This window comes from Schistocerca gregaria, unplaced genomic scaffold, assembly GCF_023897955.1.
Source record: "Schistocerca gregaria isolate iqSchGreg1 unplaced genomic scaffold, iqSchGreg1.2 ptg000649l, whole genome shotgun sequence".
NCBI lineage: Eukaryota > Metazoa > Arthropoda > Insecta > Orthoptera > Acrididae > Schistocerca > Schistocerca gregaria.
Genome location: NW_026062034.1, coordinates 530,001 through 539,286, shown reverse-complemented (window position 1 = coordinate 539,286; position 9,286 = coordinate 530,001). Strand labels below are relative to the sequence as shown.

The following is a 9,286-nucleotide window of genomic DNA, read 5'->3' as shown; positions in this document are numbered from 1 at the left end:
CAGTGCATGACGCTGGGTTGTCCTTGTCACCAGGAAGAACCGAGTTTCGTCCAAGTTGACTTGCAGCCCCTACAGTGTCCTTAGTAGGCCCCATTTTCCTAACCTAACACACTGATAATGAACACTCTAATAGTACACTAATAATGAACATATGGACATGATGTTAAAGGATGACAATAGCCTACAAGAATAATATGAAAACGGACTGTGAACTAGGAGAACTGCTTGTAACTCTCCTTTACCTCACCCAAGTTTGCACCTCCTCGCAAGCTACGTGACAGACATGTCTTAACTTATACGAAGGTAATTCCTAACCTAACAAACAAGTAATGGAGTAAGGGCATACTTTGAGAGAGAAACGTATAACCTAGCAGGATATTATATGCAACTTGCGGTGCTCTTCGCGTTCCAAACCCTATCTCCCTGCTAGAGGATTCCAGGGAACTCGAACGCTCATGCAGAAAAGAAAACTCTTCCCCGATCTCCCGACGGCGTCTCCGGGTCCTTTTGGGTTACCCCGACGAGCATCTCTAAAAGAGGGGCCCGACTTATATCGGTTCCGCTGCCGGGTTCCGGAATAGGAACCGGATTCCCTTTCGCCCAACGGGGGCCAGCACAAAGTGCATCATGCTATGACGGCCCCCATCAACATCGGATTTCTCCTAGGGCTTAGGATCGACTGACTCGTGTGCAACGGCTGTTCACACGAAACCCTTCTCCGCGTCAGCCCTCCAGGGCCTCGCTGGAGTATTTGCTACTACCACCAAGATCTGCACCGACGGCGGCTCCAGGCAGGCTCACGCCCAGACCCTTCTGCGCCCACCGCCGCGACCCTCCTACTCGTCAGGGCTTCGCGGCCGGCCGCGAGGACCGGCCATGACTGCCAGACTGACGGCCGAGTATAGGCACGACGCTTCAGCGCCATCCATTTTCAGGGCTAGTTGCTTCGGCAGGTGAGTTGTTACACACTCCTTAGCGGATTCCGACTTCCATGGCCACCGTCCTGCTGTCTTAAGCAACCAACGCCTTTCATGGTTTCCCATGAGCGTCGATTCGGGCGCCTTAACTCGGCGTTTGGTTCATCCCACAGCGCCAGTTCTGCTTACCAAAAGTGGCCCACTTGGCACTCCGATCCGAGTCGTTTGCTCGCGGCTTCAGCATATCAAGCAAGCCGGAGATCTCACCCATTTAAAGTTTGAGAATAGGTTGAGGTCGTTTCGGCCCCAAGGCCTCTAATCATTCGCTTTACCGGATGAGACTCGTACGAGCACCAGCTATCCTGAGGGAAACTTCGGAGGGAACCAGCTACTAGATGGTTCGATTAGTCTTTCGCCCCTATACCCAGCTCCGACGATCGATTTGCACGTCAGAATCGCTACGGACCTCCATCAGGGTTTCCCCTGACTTCGTCCTGGCCAGGCATAGTTCACCATCTTTCGGGTCCCAACGTGTACGCTCTAGGTGCGCCTCACCTCGCAATGAGGACGAGACGCCCCGGGAGTGCGGAGGCCGCCGCCCCGTGAAGGGCGGGGAAGCCCCATCCTCCCTCGGCCCGCGCAAGGCGAGACCTTCACTTTCATTACGCCTTTAGGTTTCGTACAGCCCAATGACTCGCGCACATGTTAGACTCCTTGGTCCGTGTTTCAAGACGGGTCGTGAAATTGTCCAAAGCTGAAGCGCCGCTGACGGGAGCGATTATTCCGCCCGAGAGCATCCCGAGCCAACAGCGGCGCGGGTCCGGGGCCGGGCCAGGTAGGTCCGTCATCCGGGAAGAACCGCGCGCGCTTGCCGGGAGCCCGAGCGCCCAAAGGGGCGAATCGACTCCTCCAGATATACCGCCGAGCAGCCAGCCAGGACACCGGGGCTCTGCCCAACAGACGCGAACCGAGGCCCGCGGAAGGACAGGCTGCGCACCCGGGCCGTAGGCCGGCACCCAGCGGGTCGCGACGTCCTACTAGGGGAGAAGTGCGGCCCACCGCACACCGGAACGGCCCCACCCCGCGGCGAGTGGAAAGGCAACCGGACACGACCCCGCCGCGGATTGCTCCGCGCGGGCGGCCGGCCCCATCTGCCGAGGGCGGGGGCCAGTGGCCGGATGGGCGTGAATCTCACCCATTCGACCTTTCGGACTTCTCACGTTTACCCCAGAACGGTTTCACGTACTTTTGAACTCTCTCTTCAAAGTTCTTTTCAACTTTCCCTCACGGTACTTGTTCGCTATCGGTCTCGTGGTCATATTTAGTCTCAGATGGAGTTTACCACCCACTTGGAGCTGCACTCTCAAGCAACCCGACTCGAAGGAGAGGTCCCGCCGACGCTCGCACCGGCCGCTACGGGCCTGGCACCCTCTACGGGCCGTGGCCTCATTCAAGTTGGACTTGGGCTCGGCGCGAGGCGTCGGGGTAGTGGACCCTCCCAAACACCACATGCCACGACAGGCGGCAGCCTGCGGGGTTCGGTGCTGGACTCTTCCCTGTTCGCTCGCCGCTACTGGGGGAATCCTTGTTAGTTTCTTTTCCTCCGCTTAGTAATATGCTTAAATTCAGCGGGTAGTCTCGCCTGCTCTGAGGTCGTTGTACGAGGTGTCGCACGCCACACCGCCAGCCGGCTGTGCACGCTACCGAGAAAGTACCGGTATGCGAACCGCCAGGCGACGGGCGCGCATCGCACGTTTAAGGAGACGCGGCCGGCCACACAGGCGACCACGACACTCCCACGTCTCCGAAGCGGGACAAACGCCGCGCGCTTCAGTATACGTAGCCGACCCTCAGCCAGACGTGGCCCGGGAACGGAATCCATGGACCGCAATGTGCGTTCGAAACGTCGATGTTCATGTGTCCTGCAGTTCACATGTCGACGCGCAATTTGCTGCGTTCTTCATCGACCCACGAGCCGAGTGATCCACCGTCCTGGGTGATCTTTTCCTTTTCAGTCTCCCACTGTCTCTTTCAAGACAGTAGCATTTGCGGGACTGAGGCGTCTGACGGCCCCTGTTCCACTATTTTTTTGTGTCCAACGGCCTCACAGCCGATGGGCGTCGTACGGCTCCACACCGGAGCGGACAGGCACTCGGGCGAACGTCATTCAAAACCGGCGCCAGGCGCCAGGTACCGCAGGCCAGCCGCTCCAGAGCTTCAGCGCTCGTACCACACAACAACAACACTTCCGCTAGTTTTGAGAGGCACGCGTGGTTCCGCACGCGGCGCACGGCCACTGCCGTACAGGTAGCGTGTTGCGCGACACGACACGCACATCGAAAGACATGCAGTCTAGTCGGTAATGATCCTTCCGCAGGTTCACCTACGGAAACCTTGTTACGACTTTTACTTCCTCTAAATGATCAAGTTTGGTCATCTTTCCGGTAGCATCGGCAACGACAGAGTCGATGCCGCGTACCAGTCCGAAGACCTCACTAAATCATTCAATCGGTAGTAGCGACGGGCGGTGTGTACAAAGGGCAGGGACGTAATCAACGCGAGCTTATGACTCGCGCTTACTGGGAATTCCTCGTTCATGGGGAACAATTGCAAGCCCCAATCCCTAGCACGAAGGAGGTTCAGCGGGTTACCCCGACCTTTCGGCCTAGGAAGACACGCTGATTCCTTCAGTGTAGCGCGCGTGCGGCCCAGAACATCTAAGGGCATCACAGACCTGTTATTGCTCAATCTCGTGCGGCTAGAAGCCGCCTGTCCCTCTAAGAAGAAAAGTAATCGCTGACAGCACGAAGGATGTCACGCGACTAGTTAGCAGGCTAGAGTCTCGTTCGTTATCGGAATTAACCAGACAAATCGCTCCACCAACTAAGAACGGCCATGCACCACCACCCACCGAATCAAGAAAGAGCTATCAATCTGTCAATCCTTCCGGTGTCCGGGCCTGGTGAGGTTTCCCGTGTTGAGTCAAATTAAGCCGCAGGCTCCACTCCTGGTGGTGCCCTTCCGTCAATTCCTTTAAGTTTCAGCTTTGCAACCATACTTCCCCCGGAACCCAAAAGCTTTGGTTTCCCGGAGGCTGCCCGCCGAGTCATCGGAGGAACTGCGGCGGATCGCTGGCTGGCATCGTTTATGGTTAGAACTAGGGCGGTATCTGATCGCCTTCGAACCTCTAACTTTCGTTCTTGATTAATGAAAACATACTTGGCAAATGCTTTCGCTTCTGTTCGTCTTGCGACGATCCAAGAATTTCACCTCTAACGTCGCAATACGAATGCCCCCGCCTGTCCCTATTAATCATTACCTCGGGTTCCGAAAACCAACAAAATAGAACCGAGGTCCTATTCCATTATTCCATGCACACAGTATTCAGGCGGGCTTGCCTGCTTTAAGCACTCTAATTTGTTCAAAGTAAACGTGCCGGCCCACCGAGACACTCAACAAAGAGCACCCTGGTAGGATTTAAACGGGGTCCGCCTCGGGACGCGAAAGCACCCCTTCGGCTCGCCCCACCGGCAGGACGTCCCACGATACATGCCAGTTAAACACCGACGGGCGGTGAACCAACAGCGTGGGACACAAATCCAACTACGAGCTTTTTAACCGCAACAACTTTAATATACGCTATTGGAGCTGGAATTACCGCGGCTGCTGGCACCAGACTTGCCCTCCAATAGATACTCGTTAAAGGATTTAAAGTGTACTCATTCCGATTACGGGGCCTCGGATGAGTCCCGTATCGTTATTTTTCGTCACTACCTCCCCGTGCCGGGAGTGGGTAATTTGCGCGCCTGCTGCCTTCCTTGGATGTGGTAGCCGTTTCTCAGGCTCCCTCTCCGGAATCGAACCCTGATTCCCCGTTACCCGTTACAACCATGGTAGGCGCAGAACCTACCATCGACAGTTGATAAGGCAGACATTTGAAAGATGCGTCGCCGGTACGAGGACCGTGCGATCAGCCCAAAGTTATTCAGAGTCACCAAGGCAAACGGACCAGACAAGACAATCCGATTGGTTTTGATCTAATAAAAGCGTCCCTTCCATCTCTGGTCGGGACTCTGTTTGCATGTATTAGCTCTAGAATTACCACAGTTATCCAAGTAACGTGGGTACGATCTAAGGAACCATAACTGATTTAATGAGCCATTCGCGGTTTCACCTTAATGCGGCTTGTACTGAGACATGCATGGCTTAATCTTTGAGACAAGCATATGACTACTGGCAGGATCAACCAGGGAGCTGCGTCAACTAGAGCTGAGCAGCCGGCCGCCCGGGAGTGTGTCCCGGGGGCCCGCGCGAACACGCAAGCGTCCGCTCAATTATTCTGCAAACAGGAGGAGGCCGAGCTCCCCTGCACGATACACCTCGAAACCCTCTCAGGTCCCGGCGGCGCGCAGCGCCGTCCTAGGTACTTGGTCGGTTTCGAGAGAGGCGCAATCGCCCGGAGTTAGGCGAGTAGACGGTTTTAGTGCGAACACCCTTGCTCCCAACTGAGCTTGCCGCTGCCGACAGAGGCCCGGGAGCGTGCTGTCGTGGCATTGCCGGCGGGAGACAACACGCGCCACCTATGGTGACCGGCAGCTCCAACGCCAGCGCCACACAAGGGCAAAGCCCCACTTGGGTGCAGAAGCGAACTCTCCCAGCACAGCGCACGCGCCAACACGTCCGCACAACTGCGATACAAACCACCTGCGAGAACCGCTGGGGCGACCGAGCAGCAGACGGCGTCGCGGCGCCGAGTGCCAGGCGGCGGCGCATCCTCAACGCACACAGTCCTCAATCAGACCAGCACACTGCAGATGTCCACCGCGCTTCGCACCGGGCTCGGCTGAACCAACTTTGGCCGCCAGGCGCCGCGTGCAGGGTGCGCCGCAGCGTAGCTGCACCGCCTGCCGGGCCCGTCGGCTGGCGCTCCTGCCACTCGGCGCCCCCCACCAGCCGCCTGTTGCGCGTGCGCCCACGCAGCGCGCGGCCAACACGCCGGGCGGCCCCCCTTCACCGGCCGGGAACAGTCCCACCAAGCCACCGCCGCGTATCGCTTCATACCCACATGGACCTAGTCACGTGTGTGGATGTGGCGGGTACCGCTCAAACAACCGGTTAATAGCTGTACCGATCGTCGCCATCACAGATTCACCTCCAGCGTGAACAACCGCTCAACAACGGATTTCCAGTTCATTTGCGTATCTTGGGCAGTAAACGTAGATGTCCACCTACATTTGCGAATTCAACAATTCTTGCATGCCAGGATGTCATGTGTCACGACACGCTACATCAGACCACATACACACTGCGACATGTGCAGAAGAGAACACGTGGAAGGTGGCCCGCGCACGTATGCGATGTCCCTTCCGCGATCCACTGTCAACCGGCATCTGCGGCATGTCCCAGATATGGAACGCGGTCCACCAGGGTAGCACTTTGTGTGAGGCAATACGACAAAGTCGGAATACACGCGTCACTACATCAGACGGCTCACGCTGACCTGACCTGACCTGACCTGACCTGACCTGACTCACCGCACCACCACCCCCAGCGACCCAGGGTGACATACAATGCGTTCGTACGTTCCTCCCACACGCCTCTACGGCGTACCACAGTGCAACCTAGCTGTTATTGGGAGACGAGACAAGTAGCATCGAGCACAACATATGGAAATTGAGATTCGACACCGTTGGGCACAGCCAGCGTACGGTCACACGTATCACACTACTTCACTCTGTACGTAACGACCGATGATCGGTACAGCGTGTGGGTTACGCGTACGACATCAGCGGACAATGGACACAGACCATACCACGACGTACACTGAGGGCGTCGACATCTGAATGCAACTGAACAGCTGCGAGGCTCATTTAACACTCAAACGCCAGACCGACCAGCTTGAGAGGACAGAGACACAAAGAGGGGGACAGAGGGGGGGGGGGGCGGCGATATAGTCCTATTGCAGTACAATTGACAGTGGATAGCGGGAATATGTGGAAAGTAAGCAACACTCGCAAGACATCTACATGAGGATAACAACGACACCAGAGATTCCGAGCAGTGAACTATGTTAGGCAAAGGGACAACGTGGGTTAGGTTAAGGGACAACGTGGGTTAGGTTAAGGGACAACGTGGGTTAGGTTAAGGGACAACGTGGGTTAGGTTAAGGGACAACGTGGGTTAGGTTAAGGGACAACGTGGGTTAGGTTAAGGGACAACGTGGGTTAGGTTAAGGGACAACGTGGGTTAGGTTAAGGGACAACGTGGGTTAGGTTAAGGGACAACGTGGGTTAGGTTAAGGGACAACGTGGGTTAGGTTAAGGGACAACGTGGGTTAGGTTAAGGGACAACTTGAGTTAGGTTAAGGGACAACTTGAGTTAGGTTAAGGGACAACTTGAGTTAGGTTAAGGGACAACTTGAGTTAGGTTAAGGGACAACTTGAGTTAGGTTAAGGGACAACTTGAGTTAGGTTAAGGGACAACTTGAGTTAGGTTAAGGGACAACTTGAGTTAGGTTAAGGGACAACTTGAGTTAGGTTAAGGGTCAACTTGAGTTAGGTTAAGGGACAACTTGAGTTAGGTTAAGGGACAACTTGAGTTAGGTTAAGGGACAACTTGAGTTAGGTTAAGGGACAACTTGAGTTAGGTTAAGGGACAACTTGAGTTAGGTTAAGGGACAACTTGAGTTAGGTTAAGGGACAACTTGAGTTAGGTTAAGGGACAACTTGAGTTAGGTTAAGGGACAACTTGAGTTAGGTTAAGGGACAACTTGAGTTAGGTTAAGGGACAACTTGAGTTAGGTTAAGGGACAACTTGAGTTAGGTTAAGGGACAACTTGAGTTAGGTTAAGGGACAACTTGAGTTAGGTTAAGGGACAACTTGAGTTAGGTTAAGGGACAACTTGAGTTAGGTTAAGGGACAACTTGAGTTAGGTTAAGGGACAACTTGAGTTAGGTTAAGGGACAACTTGAGTTAGGTTAAGGGACAACTTGAGTTAGGTTAAGGGACAACTTGAGTTAGGTTAAGGGACAACTTGAGTTAGGTTAAGGGTCAACTTGAGTTAGGTTAAGGGACAACTTGAGTTAGGTTAAGGGACAACTTGAGTTAGGTTAAGGGTCAACTTGAGTTAGGTTAAGGGACAACTTGAGTTAGGTTAAGGGACAACTTGAGTTAGGTTAAGGGACAACTTGAGTTAGGTTAAGGGACAACTTGAGTTAGGTTAAGGGACAACTTGAGTTAGGTTAAGGGACAACTTGAGTTAGGTTAAGGGACAACTTGAGTTAGGTTAAGGGACAACTTGAGTTAGGTTAAGGGACAACTTGAGTTAGGTTAAGGGACAACTTGAGTTAGGTTAAGGGACAACTTGAGTTAGGTTAAGGGACAACTTGAGTTAGGTTAAGGGACAACTTGAGTTAGGTTAAGGGACAACTTGAGTTAGGTTAAGGGATAATGTGGTACAACCAGAGTTAGGTTAAGCGATAATGTGGTACAGCCACAGTTAGGTTAAGCGATAATGTTGTACAGCCACAGTTAGGTTAAGCGATAATGTGGTACAGCCACAGTTAGGTTAAGCGATAATGTGGTACAGCCACAGTTAGGTTAAGCGATAATGTGGTACAGCCACAGTTAGGTTAAGCGATAATGTGGTACAGCCACAGTTAGGTTAAGCGATAATGTGGTACAGCCACAGTTAGGTTAAGCGATAATGTGGTACAGCCACAGTTAGGTTAAGCGATAATGTGGTACAGCCACAGTTAGGTTAAGCGATAATGTGGTACAGCCACAGTTAGGTTAAGCGATAATGTGGTACAGCCACAGTTAGGTTAAGCGATAATGTGGTACAGCCACAGTTAGGTTAAGCGATAATGTGGTACAGCCACAGTTAGGTTAAGCGATAATGTGGTACAGCCACAGTTAGGTTAAGCGATAAAGTTGGTTACATTTGGTATTGTGTGGGAAGGGGGCAGAGAGAGGGGGGGGGGTGGATAGTGGTGGCAGTACGCGGATGCCTGAGTCACCGTCAGATACGTCACGTCGGTTCGATGCTTGTAGCAAGAGGCTGGCGGGTCTGTGTCTCTCACTTCTGCAATTTTTCATGTGGTATAACACGAGGGCGGGGGGTGATATTTGGTGCCCCTCTGTGTAGGATGTGTGTTGGTTTATCTGAGCAATGGTAGTTGTCGGAGGAGTGGGGTATTGTGCTTTTATAGGTGGACCTACTGCTCTGGTTATCATAGTGTCGACGGTGCAATGTCGCAGAGAGGATGCACTCGACATTGTCGCATTCCAGATGTTTACGTATTGTGTGTCTCCGTTGCAGGCCGAGAGTGGTGCATGTTCGAGTGTCTGGCTGACGTGCGATTCACGTT

General features: G+C 53.7%; 2 non-coding genes across 2 annotated transcripts; both read right to left on the bottom strand.

Moving 5' to 3' along the window:
- Window positions 1-2,761: 2,761 nt before the first annotated feature.
- On the bottom strand, window positions 2,762-2,916 carry LOC126318005 (5.8S ribosomal RNA). The gene has a single exon (XR_007557095.1). It is a non-coding gene; the product is annotated as a 5.8S ribosomal RNA (ribosomal RNA).
- Window positions 2,917-3,277: 361 nt separating this feature from the next.
- On the bottom strand, window positions 3,278-5,170 carry LOC126317836 (small subunit ribosomal RNA). The gene has a single exon (XR_007556949.1). It is a non-coding gene; the product is annotated as a small subunit ribosomal RNA (ribosomal RNA).
- Between the last annotated feature and the right edge of the window lie 4,116 nt (window positions 5,171-9,286).